General features: G+C 38.7%; 1 protein-coding gene across 8 annotated transcripts in view; it reads right to left on the reverse strand.

The window, feature by feature from the left end:
- LOC109539351 (caskin-1) overlaps positions 1–16,275 on the reverse strand; it is a 143,200-nt gene that overhangs the window by 38,724 nt on the left and 88,201 nt on the right. Inside the window, exon 1 of one of the 8 annotated variants that reach the window (XM_048669589.1) lies at positions 4,150–4,491. The exons of 5 other annotated variants lie outside the window; for them this stretch is intronic. The gene's annotated coding sequence lies outside the window, so the exon portion shown is untranslated. Of the gene's footprint in view, positions 1–4,149; positions 4,492–16,275 lie in introns of those variants that run through there. 2 more of the 8 variants (XM_019907038.2, XM_019907036.2) reach the window with 2 other exon arrangements.

The raw sequence follows: 16,275 nt of genomic DNA on the forward strand, positions 1-16,275 counted from the left end.
AAAAACCATTGTTTTTCCCAAAGTCTCTAGACTCTAAACGCATTTTTTGCTGGAAATCTGTTAAAAAATGGGGCAAAATTGGCTTGCAAAAGATTCGCAGAGTTAGCTGGCTGAAAATGGGCAAACGATGCAAAAATCCGTGGCAGTTGTTGGTTGGCCATCCGAATTTATGAAAACCGGTCGACTTCGTCCAGTTCTTCAGCATGCCGCGACACATTCCCAATATTTTACGGCCGCCGAGGGAAATTAATAATTGCCGCTTTTTACACGCGTCCACATGCATCACAACCGAAAAAAGCCATCTGGACAATTCGTTTAATCTTGCCTTTTGCCTGCGACTTTCTCCTCGGTAATACAGTTTCACGGGTCCGGTATCAGGCGGACATAAAAGAAATGAAAAATGATTTAATGTCCGTATCTTTTGACACCGGCCAATTATTTCAGCGGCTAGAGCTGGCGCCGTTTTTCATTTCATATCTTGTTCGAGAGCTGCAGTTGTTTTGTTACACAATGTTTCCCGTTCAATTATTAATACAACTATTTTTCTTCGGCTCCATGCGCGGAACGAAGCCACATCAGTGCGGACTAACCCATAAAAATGTCAGATGCATAAGTTTTAATATATAAAGTGCTGCGCAACGCCCCCAGGACAAATTTATTGCGCTTTTCCAGTTGAACAGTCCCTCCACTTTACGTATATTTAAACTCGCTTTAACTACCCGAAGGAACTTTTTGAGGGAAAATGCCCCGTTTAAGTTAAGAGGCTTGAAAAATGGCTCAGATTTCACTTGCACAGGTCATAAAGTTGGATAGTTTTAACGTGGTGTTGACTAAGTCAGTCGAACCGGTTGAGAGCACTCAGCTCACTTTCAGAGCCAGCAACATGAAAACCTGCGAAGAAGCAAATGAAACCCAACAAACTGAGTAATTAGAGACAAAAGCAGCTGCAGTCTGCTCACTAATTGTCTAGACTAATTTTAGAATTTTGGTAAATATGTCGGAAGAAACAGCCAACGTACGTACGCACGTTCCTCATTTTCTAATTGCAGGAAACATGTGCCGTCTGCGATCTGTAATTAGGTGTTTTCGAAATAGAACAGTGTCTCTATTGATCGGAACTGCTTGCGAATAAAACCGATGAGCGAGACGCGCATTTTTTTCAAAAATCCAAATGGTCCAGATCTGCATAATGTGCGGTCCATAACGCCTGAAAATTATAGCGTGGCATTGGAACAATCGCATTTCCAAGCGATTCTTGGCACGTTTTCAGCTAATGGTGGCATTGTTTCGAAAATCCGATACAAAGTCACGTGCATTCGAAGAAAACACCGGGTTAAATCGATCGGATTTGCATGATAAAAGGTGTGCGACGACAATGTGGTGACACTGAGCGCACACACCCCCTTATTAGCAACCATCGCTTTCGATTCAAATTGATGATGATTCTTTTCATCTTCTTAATGTGTTACGGCTGGCATCGGAACCGATTGTTCCAGATTATGATGGCTGCGACTGATTAGAAACGTAATCGAGTCGTTGAGAAACTGAATGTTTTGCATCTTGAAAGTCACCGCGTGGTTCTTTTACAGTCCGTTTTTTGCCTTCAAATCACAATCAAAAGAAACTCTGCTGTCTTAAAACGCGATTTTTGCCTATTTTTCCTGAAGAACGTGTTAACTCGTGACCGCCGAATGGGTTGCACCCGGTAATTTAATTTGTTTTTATTTAACATTTCTCAAGACATTTTTACGAGGTTTGCGTTGTCGTTTTTACATTTTTTTCTTCTATCAAAGAAGTGTAAGAGTATGCAAGGAAAACCCCAACTGCGTCTCAGTCGCTCAAAACCCTTTCGTTTTTACTTAACAGAACATTTTTTTGATAATCCACCGTCCATCTTTGACTATCGCTTGCAAAACGCCAAGAAAACAATTTTTGCGACAGCTTCAAGTTCGATTTTTCCTGATTTCCTTCAGGTTTTTTTACATTAATTGTACCTACTTAACGTATTTTATGCTTTTTCATTTTGAAGATATCTGGCCTGTCTGATTTTTGGGGAGAAACATCATCAGTTCTCAAGCAGCAGAATGAAGAAGTAATTTAACGATCGAAAGAAAAGCACACTGAGACTTACAAAGACCCAAAACTCAAAGAACTTTTCAACGCGACGTAAAACCGTATTTTTCAAAGAAACTGAATTAAACAAATATTCCTTAAAAAACATAACGCTTGTTAACAAACACACAAAAGCCCCTATGAAACTAGTGAAAAATACAGCAAATATTATCAAAAATTACTCGAAGAACAACAATAACAACTGCATAAAACTTTATCCAGGACAAACTACTCATTTAAACTTGCGTTTTCTGGCGGAGTCTAAAGAATTTAAAAAATCTGAACTGAGGAAAGAATTAACTATAAACAGGGAAGAAATGTATGGATGAAATCACGCCTTGAATGAGTAAAAAAGTACAAAAACTAAAGGCAAAGCTAACAAAGGCAGAGGAAGAATCAAGAGAAGAACTAATTAATCAGAATACCTTCTGCAGATATAGATTTTGCACAAGTTCGTGTGGATTTGCATAAACTACTGGAAGACAAAATCGAAGACCAATAATGCAAAAAACTAAAACCAGTGATAATTTTTAGAAAACTTTTATGTGACAAAAATCAAACACAGAACAAACTCGCTAGGAAGCGAAAATAAACCCCAAATGAACCTTGCGGTAAACATAAGAGCTTCTGTTGGTGGGCGTTGTGGTTCTACAGCTCAGATCGTGGAGAAAACCGATAATAAAAATGTGTTTTATGCATGTGCACCCATTATTTTCGTGGTTGTTTAACGATCAATTTGATTATCCGCCCCCATCAGGTCCGCAGAATTTACCGTGCGGTTACTCGGCCCGATAACAAAGAAGAATTCATCATTTGACCCCACGGGAACTGAGGAGCGAACAGAAAAAAAAAACGGCCACACTCGATAACAACAAAGTGTTTTATGTAAATTTTAGTGTGTGTGTACGCGGCTGTGCATTATAATAACAACGGTGAGACGAGATTTACGGGGCGGGATCAGACTCTCTGCTAATTTATTCATTGGAAAAGCCGTGTCGTTTCCAGCCTGTTTGCTTGATACGGTTTACATTAAATTGCCTATAGAATATGTGCACATATAAAACGAGCCAATCAGCGATCATCTGGACGCTTAAAATACCAACGAAAAAAAAATGGAAAGCAAKCAAGCTTTGCAATCGTGATTGCTTCTGAGGCTTTGCGCTTTTCTGAGCGCTTAYTAGCAATTTRAGTATAKTTCATGTACGTTCATATGTCTAGAACGATTTGGATAGARAATCAAAAACCCCATTAAGTGAACAAAACTGTACAAATTTGACAAACAACACATTTAAATAATTCCATTTAAAACKCGAACCACTGTTATGGTGAAAAATCACGTTACAAAAATTCATTAAATAAGCTGTTGTTAATTTTCATTACAACTCGATATGAGCCTGATTTAAACTGCAGGTTCAATATCATCAACCATCATTAGCACTCGTCCAACATATGGAAGCGATTGGAATAATTTGAGCGCATAAAACACGTGCAATCAGTAGAAACAATCTTTAATCAAGTTCGATAAACTGGTATAAATTGTTCTGATTTTTGTTAATTATTTACTTATTGAATATACACAAGAAAACCGAAGTGAATTCGAAATGAAAGACTTATAAGAAAGCAAAGAAAATACACAACAAAAGCAACAAAATAATTGCAAGAGAACTGAAAGTGACGAAAGAAATGAAGTCCGCGATGCCATTATTCGAAACAATGGCGAAAATCTGCAAAACTAAATAAAAATACTTCTATGTTTCCTTCTAGACGACCAGCAGTGAACAACCAAAATTGAAAAAGTCGCATATTTTGTAAATGGCAATTATCGGCAACAAACGAAATCAATCTAAACTACACTAAATACAATGGAAAACAGTTAATTAATCAAGCTGAAGCGACTCAGATAAATAAGTCGCCAGCTGAAGAAGCGAAATCAAGTGACAAAACTATTAAAAAGCAAAAGAGAAATTAATGAATAGTTTTGGTAGCCATCAGCAAACTGTGGTGGTGTACTTAAGTAAAAATTAGAACCCCAATTACCTTCAGTTGGCAAAATAGTCACTTTAAATGTGATACAATCCACTAAGAACTAATCAACCATCTGCGTGCAAAAAGTCGCGTAATGCCGGCTTCTAAGCTCAACTAGTACCATCGGCGCGACCACCAATGAAAGAACCACCCGATACGTCGCTGACATTAGTCGATCCACTGATGAGAGAACCACTAATCCAAGGAATGGCTAATAGATCGATTCGACGAAAGTACTTCACCAACAGCACGAATGCACGTAGTGCGATCACTGATCCGAACGCGGGTTGTGTTTGCTCTCTACCGAAGGTAAACACAGACTGCACAGTGTGTACTCAGTACGATGTACCTTCTAAGTCCCAATTGGCTCGAGAGATATATTTTAAGAGTAGGTTTTAAGGCCTACGCGGTTTTGGCCAGGTTGCAAAGAGTGGAGTCGCCCACCTGTGCGAGATGCTGATGCCGAGATACTGCAAGAAAGAAGATCCAACCCGATAGGCTTAAAATGGATCTTATACGCCATCCGACTGGAAATTGATGCCAAAGAATGTTTACACTCACTAGAGGTTTGGGGCACCAGATGCCCAATCTACTCCCTAGTGCAGGAAATTTCACATGCTGAGTGAAATAATCGCTATCATACAGCAATCAGGAGATTGGAGAGAAGAAACCCCTTGCGCTCGGACTAAAGCCGAGCGTTCGCCCCAAATGGGAGCAAAGGTTTGGCAACGAAGCCCCAACCAAACGCTCGCGGAAGCGGAGGCTCACTCAAAACTACCTTCCCCGGAGCTTGACGTGCGGTAGTGCAAGGGCAAAAGCGCAATTAACCACGATTCAGAGTTTATAGACTCTTTTTAAGTTTTACGTTTAGAAAAACAATAAGGCAAATTTGAAATTGTTTTGTTCGGAAACTGTTTATTATAGATTTCCTGATCAACTATTTCGTTAATCATTTTTCCAAGTGCACTGTTTTGAATCAGAAATGATTCTTGATTGGACTACTAACAATTGGTATTAAATTCTTTTTCTAACTAAATTGTTACTTATTCTTACTCAGATTTTTGTTATTTGGTTATTGCTGATTGGCCTTGCTGAAGAAAGGAGAAGACGACATCGTTACAAAGCAGGAAAAACGAAAAGAACAACAAGCAAATGATGCCGAGTAGAAAAAATTGTTGCAAACTGTTCTGGCGGTTTGTTGCATTTGGTTGGTTTGTTTGCTCTACTGTTTCCACTGATTCCGATTGCATTTTAGAATGTCTTCAATTTGCAACGGCGTGCTTGTGCCCGAAAAGCCAATCGATTCGGGAAACAACAAATTTATTTTTAGTGAAGAGCATTGCACTTTAATCCACTGCATTTAGTGCGCAACGTTAGCCAAACAATGTTGCAACAAGGTAAATGCATCAGAAATCGAAATATTTGTAAAGTTGAGTGGATTTAGCGATCAAACTGTGTTGTTGCAGAGACAGTTTTAAGCCAGATAACAGGGATTTCAATCACAAGTGTTTTTCGGTTTACGATGGGTTGGAGAACTCAAAAAAATTAGTCTGCAATTTTGTGTGTTAGAATACAGGTTCTGATGTTCTGATTCCCGTCGTTTCTGTTCCAGTTGAGAAACAGCAGACTTGCATCTGACCAGAGTTCTGAGTACAGAATACAATTCGAAGATTGATTCCTTGGCTGCACGGTAACAAAGATCGTAAACTCAAACTTGCTCATATACTGCGCTTTCTCGTCAATTAAACCATCCCACGTGCTGATTTATTTAGTTTATTGCAGTTACTGTTACGCATGCAAAGCCTTATGGCACCCTAATTAATTGCAGGTGCATTTTAAACAAATACCTGTCTGTTTCTGGTCAACCAGATGACTGCGGGGTGAAAACGGGAAGCATGCGAAATGAGTAGTGAGCTGTTAAGCCGATTTGAGCCTGAGGGTGCATTTTAAAGCTAATTGGCTGCTTGTGACTTGATATCTATAGTGGCTGGTGCTCTTGAAGCCCCGATAAGAGAAAAAATAGCTGATAGCTATGTAAGGGTGTTTCCACCAAAGATACGTGGATGAGTGGGTAAAGTGGAACGCGTGAGCTGGCGAATTGGAGCTTGAAATATGCAAAGGATTTAAATCGGTGCAAATTACTCAGATATGGCGACCAACGCCGATCGCGAATAAGTGCCTAAGATTTTTCATTTTAATGGTCTAGTCATTTCCGGCTTAGATCAAGCCTGATGTAAAGTATCTGATAGTGGAATAATGTGTACAGTTGGTGGGAATAGTATATATTTGCCTGCGGCTCGTTTTTTTCTTCTTTGATTAAACTAATTCGCCAACTGGGCTGAAGCACACAAAAACCTGCTCTTTCAGGGCATTAATCTCCTTTTATCCATCTGCATGGAACTGATCATTAAAACTTAATTAACATAGCTATGCCACGAATTTCCAGCCAGCAAAGTGTAACATCGAAAAGCGATTTTTACGCCTATGAAATATGCACGTGTCATATTGTCTGGGGCCCACTCGCTCAAAAAATATATAATTTACAATCATGATCTATCACAGAGTATAATATTGTTCGCGGTGTGGGTTTAATCGGTGGTAAAAGGAGTGAGTAACTGCAAACCCGTTTACATCTGAGACGACTATTGAACTCACGATGCAGCGGGACGGAAAACTCAATTTTAAAAAATTAAAATTTTCTCAAAATGCCTTAAATGTTTCATCATTTTCAGCATACGGACACGAACACTGCATCGCACTAATTTATCGTTTTTTGAGACTTCACGACTTTTGGCCCACGATTTTCCCTTTATTATCGACTCAAAGACTTTATAAATACATATTTCTGACCTTCTCACGTCGAAAGGAGTCGATTGAGCTCAAAAAACATACATGTGAAATTTTGATTTTTGGCGCAAGTTTTTCCAAGGGTGGGGGTTGATTTTTTGAAAAAATGCAAATTTTCCCAAAATGCCTTAAATTTTGCATCATTTTCAGCTCACGGACACGAGGAATGGATCGAACTGATTGAAAAACATGCTAGAAGTTTCAAATCCGAAATAATAGACATTTTCTGCACATTTTAAGCGGTTTTTGAGAGTTTACGATTTTTGGCCGACGATTGCTTCCTTATTATTGGCCCAAATACTTTACAAACCCAAATTTCTGACCTTCTCACGTCGAAAGGAGTCAATTGAGCACAAAAAACACGTATGTGAAATTTTGATTTTTGACCGAAATTTTTCCAAGGGTGGGGGTCGATTTTTCGAAAAAATACAAATTTTCCCAAAATGCCTTAAATTTTGCATCATTTTCAGCTCACAGACACGAGGAATGGATCGAACTGATTGAAAAACATGCCTGGAAGTTTCAAATCGGAAATATTAGACATTTTCTGCACATTTTAAGCGGTTTTTGAGAGTTCACTATTTTTGGCCGACTATTATTTGCTTATTATTGGCCCAAATACTTTACAAATGCATATTTCTGACCTTCTCCCGCCGCAAGGAGTCAATTGAGCACAAAAAACACGCATGTGAAATTTTGATTTTTGACAGAAATTTTTCCAAGGGTGGAGGTCGATTTAAAAAAAAATGAAAATTTTAATTTCTTAATTTTTCTTTTTCTTTGTGATCAATTAGGCTCACAAAAGTTGAAGTTTTCGCTAATTTGGCCAGAGAAGTAAACTGGTATAGTTCGGTCAAACTGGACCACTGAAATTGTCCTCAGATGGATTCAGATCGATATAAACCTAGTTTTCAAGCTTTGCTGTGCTCAAAATTAATATACGAATTTTTACATTTGCAGCCTCTCCTTGTAAAATCCATAACTTCCAATCAAAGGCGCATACAAACTTTAAATTCCTACCATTTATAGAAAACATTTGCACAAGCAAACTGTTCAATTTTTGTTAGAATTGTGCCATTCGAGGCCAAGTTTTTGCGACTTAAATGTTGGTTCAGAAGAATCCTGGTTCTCAACATCGAAAAAAACTATTCAGGTTTTCCGAAAGCTGCACTGAAAGCAGTGGCAAAACCCCGCACTAATTCCAGACTTCAAACCAAGTGAAGCACAGGGAAACGCACTTTTGCAAGAACCTTCACATAAGCCACAGAAGAAAACTGCTGAAAGAGTAAAATCAAACAACTTTTTGAAATTCCCCTAAGCAAAAAGCCCGATGTAAACGCGCTCAAAGGTCTTAATCTACTTGTAACGCCTTGTATACAATACCTGTCTCGATAGGTGTTTCGATATATCTTTGAACTTGTAAACTTGAGCGGCTGGTAGTTGTTATGGCATTAATAACGACTTCTGTGACCCGGTTTTGGGCATTTTTCCTCTGTGCATTTGCAACCGCTGGATGATTGAGCAGGATCCCTGCCAGTTCTTCAGCGCATTAAGTGAGCGAAGAATTAGCAAATTCATTCGAATCGTTACAATGAATACACTGCGGCCATTAAATCGTCCGGTAATATGTTTTATTCATTACGAAATCTAGCGAAGCAATACAAGAAGATTTATCTTCGCATTAATATGAACATGATGGCGATTGAGAGCCCGTGTGCAGACTTCAACCCGCCGTAATAGCAACAGGATTTTAATATTTCAGTTTTCAACGTGAATTTGATGCTTGAACAGAGCAAAAGCTGTCCTCGAACCAGCGAAACACTCGGCGTATAAAATTTAATTTTCATAATCGGCGAAGATAAATCTTCAGCATGCCACTTGTATGAAGAGCTTGATTTATGCTAAACTTGGAGTAGTAGTTGTGTCAAAGAGATCATGTAGGAAACCGGTACGAACGTGCATTTATTGGCCGCGGCTGAATCATTTCTAATAAATCAAAGTGCTTTTGAACGGCTTCTCACATCAAAGTCCTCGTGAAAACACTGCGCAAAGGGTTAATGGACTTTATTGGTATTTATCCGGATACTTCCGATCAGTTCATGTTAATGTGGTTCTCCAGCCAACTCCACCGCAGGAAAGTAGGTTGGAAATAAAGCTTTCAGCTGGCCCATAATTCATTCCGTGTTTTTATTAGGTAAATGTTAATGCGGGGTTTAGAGCGAGAGAAATTTCTTCCCGGATTATCATAAATAACGCATTAAAACATAAGACAAAGAGACGAAAACAATTGTTTCGTAATGTGGTTACAAAACGGTGTCACCGAACGAGACCAGACGACGTCAAGAATGAAAATAAACCAACTTCTTTGGACAATGAACGAACGTTTTCGGTTGGCGGTTGGTTCGCATGTGATTTTTTCTTTGGCATCCCGACACCTTCGAAGCTCTCACTGGATGAGCTTGTGAACTTGAACTTGACCAACTCACTTAAATTCAACTCTTGTTCCTCACTCGGTTTTTTCTTTCTCATTGATTTGAATCAGCTTTGTTGGTTGTTCAGGGTCTTTAGTGTGCGCGTGTTCACTGTTAGTGTTACTCGCTAGCAACTTTTGCTACAACTCTTTAAAAAATTGCAAATAGAAAGTCCTTTGATTGGTTCCAGAGCATGAACTCATAGAAGCATCAAAAGCCACCTCTGGAAAAAAACGGTTAATGAAGCATAAAACGAAAAAACCCTCAAGCTAATTAACCACAGTGACAAGAAGCGATTTCGCTTGTCCGAAGGCTACCAGGAAGACAACAAACAAACAAAACCCCTACATATGAGGTCGTTTTTGTTTGTGCTGGGGCTTTGGACAATAATTGAAATCTACACCTCTGAAGCCCCGAAATGGTCGAAGCTGAAGGCCGAATTCGGCCACTCAGACCTGTTCGGGATCGTAAATTACGCACTCTGAAAGAGCTGGCGCCAACAAATACGCTTTAAAGGTGAACCAAACCTACGATAAGCACGCCGATTGTCTTGGTATTTAAATCAGCTTCGACTAGATACTAGATGATACAGAGCTGATGTAATGGGATTTCTTCAAACCGACTTGAGGCGTTTAATGCCAGCTCGAGCAAAGATCCAAAGGGCAGCCAAGAAGGTTAACTAGACCTTGTCGCCAAGTGAAAATTGAACCAAAATTGATTAAAATTTGTCGAAAAATGCACGGAATTAGCACATTAGGTGTTCGCAAAAGGAGCCAGTGTGGGAAGTGTGATTTGCCATGAGCCAAGTGGTTTGTTTATTGATGTGTTTGATTGAATCAGGTTTGCCCGTTTTGTAACTTAACGGTAGTCGCTGTATTGTAGTAAATGGTGACTTTCAATGAGATGCAAATTAGCTGAAAAAAGGCTGTTCTTGTTAAGCAAAACAAGTGGCGCCAGCTTTTCACTATTCACCTGTTTAACAGCGCCAGCCGATGTTGAGGTTGCATGGTTTATTCGCCCGACTTTGTCTTCATTTGTCAAAAGCTGAGTCAAATAATAAAAAGACCTCAACTGACCTAAAACGGGGGAAAAATATGCAAAGCTTGGCAACAAAACCAATAATCTATTGTCAATTGCTTTTTGCATCTGCAGCTACCCCAATATTAATCCTTCATCAATCGGCAAACAATCTGCAGTGGTGGTGGCATTGGCTTCAAAGCAAATCATGCAGAATTCTTGCTGTTGTTAAGCGAGGAAAAATCGCATTCTGGCCTGCTCAACGCGTGATTAATATGACAAATCGTTTGCGGAGACACCAGGCGGATAAGACCTCGAACGAGCAGTCGACATTATTAATCAAATTGAGAAAATCGATCGATTTTTCGAATTACCTGCGCGCTTTCCATTTTTCAGCCTTTGCAAGAGATTGGCACTTGCCGATTAGGGTTCACGCACATTGGCGTTACACGTCGGATTAGTGCAAGCAGAAAATTGCAAAAAAACTTGCTAGAAACATCTTGATCATCGTCTGCACAAACCACAGGGTTTTCCAAGCTGTTGCCATTTTTCCAGTTTGAATGACACAATTGGGTAAACGCCACTGCAAGCGAAATTCGTGTGGGAAGTTGAAGTAATGCACCGACGAAAAAAAGTGCCTCAATCGCTAATTATTCATTCGACTGGGCCCGAACCAGGAATAATCGCCCGAGATATTATCGAATGAATGCCAATACTCCTTTTACATTTAGCAATAAATCAATGGTAATTAATAAAAAATTACGGAGACACTGTCTCGTAAAATTTCTTGGTGGGCGATCCGGTCTTAATTGTAGCAGCCAGTTGATCGGTTTCCTGCAGGTATTTCGCTCTATTACCAATTGATAATTAATTTGCACTATAGACGAATAAAACAGCAACTTCAAATTCCTTGAGTCGTTTTGTAAATTCTATCTTTTTAGCTTTGGGACTTAAAACTAAAATAACAGTTACAAGCATTTAAGCTGACAATTCCAAAAATCCGTTTTCGCTTTGCCGTCTTATCAGAGATGTGGACCAAGTCCTTCCTCGAATGTATCGAAAAACCATTGTTTTATGCACGATTTCTGAAAATTGCGAGCGGCTGATTTATGATAAAGACTATGTGGTATTTGCTCCGTCCAGTAAACATTTTGTATTTATATTTTTGCAGATTCCAAAGAGAGGCACGATGCCTTGAAACTATGAAACCTGATTGGTTTTGCAGAATTTTCCAATGTTTCCATATGAAAACGTTCGCTTATATTATTTGAATTTTTACGTTTTTTTTATCTGTTTTGCGTGTGTGTTTTAGTTTATGTGTGTAATATTATTTCTTGCGTTTACAGGTTTTTCTTCAGCAGTTGATTTGTCTCAAGTTCCATACTCGATTGAAGTTTCATTTCAATTTTAATTTTGAGTCGAATTCTTTATCTAAGTTTTCGCTTGTTATTTCTGCGATTTTTATTTAAAAAAACTGGCAAGTTTTCACTAAATTTTTATAAAACTTTCAGCATCTTTCGAGTTAACTGTTCTGAAATGGTGAAAATTTCAAATTGCTCTTGCCTTTGTTTAGAAAACACGAAAAAACAGTTGAGTAGGAACGTCCATTATTAGACCAATATTTACGAAACTGAGAAAAATCAGGATTCTCGGTGATTTTTATGAAATTTTAAACGACTTTAGAGTCAAGGAGTTTGCAAAATACGGCATGAGTTTGCAAAATACGAATTTTTAATAGAGAGCGCAATTGAGGAAAAAATTAATTATGAGAAACGATATTTCCGAAGCTGACAAAAATCGGGATTCTCGGTGTTTTTTCTTAAATTTCCAGCATCTTCAGAGTCAACTGTCTGCTAAAGATGGTGAAAATTTCAGCTTGTCGCTTGCCTTACTTTGAAAAATACGATTTTTTAAGGAAGGGAAGGCAATAATCATTTCAGCATCATTATGGTCAGATGTATTCTAAAGATACTGAAAATTTCAAATTGCTACTTGCATTAGTTTAGAGAATACGAATTTCTAAAGGGAAGAGCGAGGGTTTTCCAATCAAGCATCAATTATGACTGAAACAGTAACTGAAAAAAAGCTGGGAATTGAAAGAAAACATCATTCATCCAAAAGCACAATCCATTGATGTTTGCACCCTGAGAACGACAAAATCATAAGAAAAATAATAGAAACCGACGAAAGATTCGAACACTTCAACCCTATAAATGATTATGAGATTTAAAAAAAATCCTGTAAAATTCCATTTGCAATCTATTGGTTTGCTGAAGATGGGGAAAAATTCAGCTTGTAACTTCCGTTAGTTTGGAAAATACGAATTTTTAAAGAAGAGAGGACAGTTGAGTAAAAACGTCAATTATGCGACTGATATTTACGACGCTAACAAAAAGCAGGACTTCTGGTTATTTTGATAAAATTCCCAGTATTTTTTTGAGTAAAGCGTCTTCTAAATATTGTGAAAATTTAAAATGGCTACTTGCATTAGTTTCGAAAATACGAATTTTTAAAGAACAGAGCGCAGTTGAGGGAAAATCCGTAATGAAAACGATATTTACGAAAGTGAAAAAATCAGGTTTCTGTGATTTTGATAAAATGTTTAGCATCGTTAGGGTTAGCTGGATTCTAAAGATACCGAAAATTTCAAATCGCTACTTGCACTAGTTTAGAAAATACGAATTTCCAAAGGGGATAGCGTGATTTTTCAAAGCATCAATTATGAATACTTACGGAGCTGACAAAAATTAGGATGTCCGGATATTTTGAGGAAAATGGTGAAAAATTCAAGGTGTTACTTGCGTTAGTCGAGAAAATACGAATTTTTAAATGTGAGAGCGCAGTTGAGAAAAAGCATTCTTGATGAGAATGATATCTGCGAAGCCGACAAAAATCGGGATTTTTCGTTATTTTAATTAAATTTCCAGCATTTTTAGAGCGAAAAAATCCTCCTCTAAAGAGTGAAAAACTCAATTTGTCACTTGTGTTAATTTGGAAAATATAACTGTTTGAACAAGAGGGGGCAAAAAGGGGGTAAAAAGATCAAAAGATCATATAAGACTGATATTTACAAAATTGATACGACAAAAATCTCAGTGATTTGTCTGGAATTTCGTGAAAGTTTCAAATGACTGATGATAAAACTTTTGAATGTTTAAACAGCGCAGTGGCGTAAGATCAGCAAAAATCAGGATTCCAAGTGATCTTAACGAAACTCTCCCTGTCGTTACCCCCAAAAGTCTTCCAAAGATGTTGAAAATTTCCAAGGGTACTGGCGTTGGCTTGGAAAATGCGAATTTTTAAACCGACTCAACTAAAATGACCCTAAAATCCTTGCACAATGCCTAGAAGAAAATTAGTAAAATATTCAAGTCCTCCACTCTGCCATCGAACTTTTGCGTCCAAAAATAACTATCTCTAAATCAACAAAAATGGATGGTGCATGATACAATAAATTTGATTTTCGGCATTCAAAGGCTCTGAAAGGACCATATTTAACGGTGTAGGCGGACCGATTTGAGCTACACGCTCTTGTATATGGCGCGGTCTGGTTTATGTGTTTTGATTTCATCTTCGGCTACAAAACGAATAAATCGACGCCACTGGATCAGGGGGGACAACCCCGTAACTTAAAAATTCAGGGTCGATTTCTACCTGCTGTTCGAGGGCCTTAGAAAGTTTGTGGGTGGGTTTGAATAAGCGAATGTCTAAACGATCACAATTAGGGGATATTCAACGGCCCCCATATTTAATATCTTATAACTGACGCATTCGGTTCGAGATTGAAACGGGATTTTATCTATCTCGCTAACCAAGCTCTTGCTCAAATAGATGATAAGCAGTTTAAACACATCAATGACTGATAACGGCGTAAACTGTCTTTGCTGATGAATAAATCGAGTTGTTAAAACGGGGAGAATTTGGCTGAACATAAAACATGAGAGATGAGATTCGTGCTGCAGGAAATCTGCAAACCATGTGCGTGGGAGAAATTTCGAAAATTGAGAAATTGAAACGCGTTCTCAGCCTTATAGATTGGGGTCAGATGTCGGCGATCTATACACAAAATTTGGCACCAAATGATAAAACAAACATCCTGTGCGCCAAAATAACACAGCTTGGCTAAATACATTTAACAGGCCTCTATCGATAAGTCCCGCGACGAATGTTATGAATCCTTGAGTGGAAATTGCATAAAAATTACTTGGACGCCCACCGGATTCGACGCGAAAAACCCCAACCAATTAACCAATTAGCAATTAAAAACAAACTGGGGCAAACTTAGATAAGATTGTGCATATTAAATCGGCTACCCGCAATAAATAGTGAGATCAGCGCTTATTAAACCGTTGCCCATGCAGGCAACTTAGCTGGATAAAAACTACTGCCCGTATTTATTTAATAATGTTACAGGTAGTGACTGAATGCTGATAAACCACGTCGGCTGCATGTGTGGAAAAAGTCACTTTATTAACGCGATTAATCTACTGGAAAATGTCTTTCACTTGATCCAACAGCGCCGTCATTAGCCTGAAACACTGAAAAATCAGGCAAAGTGCTCCGGTTTGAGTGGTAAAAAGCCAAATATTACAAACGAAGAAAGTGTCTTCCTGTGTGGATTGTTGTGTAAAGATGCCGTGGAATTGGGGGCAACAACAATCCGGTGGATTTGCCGTTGAAACTACGGGAGAGGAGTGGCCATGAGAGATGATGAAAAAGAGGAAAAATGGGAACAGTTTATGTAAATATGGGGGAAACTTTGGAGAATCTATTGCAAACCATAGCGGAGACAAGATGTGGCATGTCGTGGGAGAAAGTGCTGAAAATTGCGAAATCTTCATAGAAGAAACGAGAGTAAGCCGCAAATAACGAACGGAGGAATGGCAAAAAGTTCAGCTAGGACGCAACAGAAAAGCGAATAAAGTCAAAGTAGTTTTCTAAAACACTCTAGAAAGTGGATTTTTTGCTTCGATTGATACACAAGATCTTCAGAGCCAAAAAATATTAAAAACTAAAAAAGATGACAAAATCCAATGTTCCTCAATGCCGAAGGACTGAACTCATAATGGTAAAAAAATCGCGATTTTGAAAAAACCCCACATCAAACGCAAACCAGCATAACTGTGACGCTCCTGGCGATAAATTCACCGAAGCCGAACCGCTTGCTGTGAGGGTTAGACCCATAGCTCATATTAATAACAATAATTTAAAAGATGCGGTAATGAACACTATTGTCTTGTCTTGTCGCGTCCAAGTCCCTTCAATTGGAACCCGAAATTTAAGGAGACAAGACAATAATGTCTTTGTGCTGGGCGAGGCGGCGATTTGGTGATTGCGCGCCGCATTATTTTCAACTCCCGACATTTTCAACTCGAAATCACTGAGAGCGATTTTCTGCATGAAACTGGCTGGTTCAAGCCCAGATGCATTCAAGCCTTCCATGTCACCTCAGCTATTTTCACCATATTAGTCAAGGCATGCATTCCAACTTCGCCTACTTGCAACCTAAATAGGCTTCCAACTGTTTGCGCCGCTAATATGCCACCGTGTATTTTTTTGCCGACGACACTGGCTTCTACCTGCCAAAGCGAAATGAGGCGTCACATCAGGGGCACACCTTCCCTTTATATTTTATAAAATAATTTATTCAGGTCTGATGGAAAATGAACTTAACCTCTGCTATTAAAGACCCTTTTTAATTACCCAGCCCGTCGTAAATTCGTATTACGAGTGGAACTTTGCGCGTAAATAATCTAAAATCATAAGCCTTTTGTTGGACGACAGGAAGGAATAGATAAGTTCT

This window comes from Dendroctonus ponderosae, unplaced genomic scaffold (assembly GCF_020466585.1).
Source record: "Dendroctonus ponderosae isolate FM_Combo_2020 unplaced genomic scaffold, Dpon_F_20191213v2 Dpon_F_20191213_9, whole genome shotgun sequence".
Taxonomy (NCBI): domain Eukaryota; kingdom Metazoa; phylum Arthropoda; class Insecta; order Coleoptera; family Curculionidae; genus Dendroctonus; species Dendroctonus ponderosae.